Source organism: Rutilus rutilus (genome assembly GCF_951802725.1).
Source record: "Rutilus rutilus genome assembly, chromosome: 11".
NCBI lineage: Eukaryota > Metazoa > Chordata > Actinopteri > Cypriniformes > Leuciscidae > Rutilus > Rutilus rutilus.
This window is the reverse complement of record NC_140216.1, coordinates 10,550,656-10,552,932: the sequence shown is the minus strand read 5'-3', so window position 1 is coordinate 10,552,932 and position 2,277 is coordinate 10,550,656.

The following is a 2,277-nucleotide window of genomic DNA, read 5'->3' as shown; positions in this document are numbered from 1 at the left end:
TTCCGGGACTGATCCCAACAATGTTACTAGGTCCCCATCCCCGCGATCAATCCTGGGATCAATCCCTGGGAGTGTTTGCGTTCACACGTAAGGTACTCTAGCAATTCCATGGCAATTTTCTGGGATCAACGCTATATGTGAAAGGGGCTCAAATGATGAACGCTCAATGGCTAGAGAATAGGGCTGTAGTCAAGACCACCTTTGTCGGGTCCAAGACAAGTCCAAGACCAGGACTAGTCGAGTCCAAGTCAAGACCGAGTCCAAAAAGGTTCGAGTCCGAGTCAAGACCGAGTCCAGGACAGTCTGCTAAAAAATAAAGCCTATAGAAATTAAATCATTATGTAATAATTAAATAATGAATGATTTTAATTGTATTTAATTTGTATTTGTATTTAACAACAAAAAAATGATTATATAGGCCTAAAGGAGCACACACATTCGTTTCGACTGTGATCAGCCTGTCAATCATACACGCAATGTCAACCAGTTAAACTGCATGTGGGAGGGCCGAGCCAACACACACACACACACACACACACTAGAGATGCGGATAAACCGCCGTTCGGGCGGATGACGTGACAAAAAAATATATTTTAATTAAATTCGGGTGGGTGGCGGTTGATAAGAAAAAGAAGGTAAGAAAAAAAGTCGGAAAACTTTGCCCATTAATTAGATGTGCAAGGCAAGCAGGTAAGTTTTCGGTTTGTTATGGACAATTAAAAATGTGAATATTCACGTTGCACTAGTGTTCGGACTTTAGGCGAGTTTATTTTAACATTTATTTTTTAAAGAGCCGTTTGCGAGTCAAAAGAGCCGGCTCTTTTCAGTGAGCGGAGTCAAACGAGCCGGCCTACGAAAAAGAGCCGAAATGCCCATCACTAGTTATTAGGTGGCCACTGGCCAGTGTTTCACTTCCCCTCCAATAATATTTTGTTTTAATATCGCGGCGACGTATGTGTGCTTACTGGGAACATTATAAAGACACCTGGACTCAGTCGAGACCTAAAGCCATATTTGGCAAGACCAGTGGCCGAAACCGAGACAAGTCCGAGTCCGAATGCCAGCGAGTCCGAGACAAGTCCGAGACCATAGAAAAACGGTCTCGAGTCCGGACTCGAGTCCTACAGCCCTACTAGAGAATACCCATAGTTCGAGTCGAATGAATTCCCGCGCATCGCGGGTCGAATGAATTCCCACGTCTCGCCAGAAGATGGCTAGCCTGACTACGTCAGACTTCCTACTTCCGCTAATTTCATTTCGCTCCTGTAGTCAGTCTGAGATAGCAGCCTATCTTTCAGTTTTCCACCGGCCTGAAAACAGCCGGCCAATCAACGAACAGAGGGCGGGCTGAGAGCCGTGACGTAGACGCTGATTGTACCGTGGATGCGTAGATTTACTTCACATAATCTGCAAAAGTCATTCACAGCCATGTTCACTCCGGTATTTCGCTCGATGGTTTAGTTTTTGCATCATACATGCGTTTACAGTGGAAGTTAGATGCGGCTGAGCATGCGCATAACACACGCCATAACCAAACGTTATGTGATTGGCTTACGGGTAACCAATGATTTTAAACTTCAGACAAGCGCCCCCCCCGCGAGAGAGAAAACACTTCTCTATTATGCTATTCCAGACTCTGTATACGAAGCAAAGTGAAGTAGCAGAGTCTGGTATTACCAGGCTAGAAGATGGCGCCCGCAGCTGAATCAACAACAAAAAAAACATACTCCAATAATCTTTGTTTTACCTACAACTACAGCAAAAAAAATTTTTTTTACAGAGTACTGTAAATCCAGTACTTTATCTTTACCGGCATCTTTATACCTTCCCTGATGCGCCAACATCAGTCCTGTGCTAGTCTACATGGCTGAATGTCTTTATGTAGCCTATACAACAGTGGTTTGAATCCACAAACGACCACAAACAATAGCTATTCTGGCCACTTAGACGTGCCTCATTTCACCTTCCCCATAAGCACAGCGACTCATCACCTTTTCAGAGGGGACACGTCCATGTCACCCACCAACACAAACACACACACCTGCTGTTGTAGCCTGAAGGAGAAGGGTTAATTCCCCCCACCCTTATATACACAAACAAACAACACTCTTGCAAACCATCCGCTTGCATTCTCGCACCCCCTGCCCACCCCCCCAGCAGTCAGTTGTTAGTTAGGGGGAGGGGGTGTGAAGGGGAGAGGCTAGCGGAGGTCTTTGAGAGAGAGAGAGAGAGAGAGAGAGAGAGAGAGAGAGGGGGGAACAGAGCGTTCTATTTCTC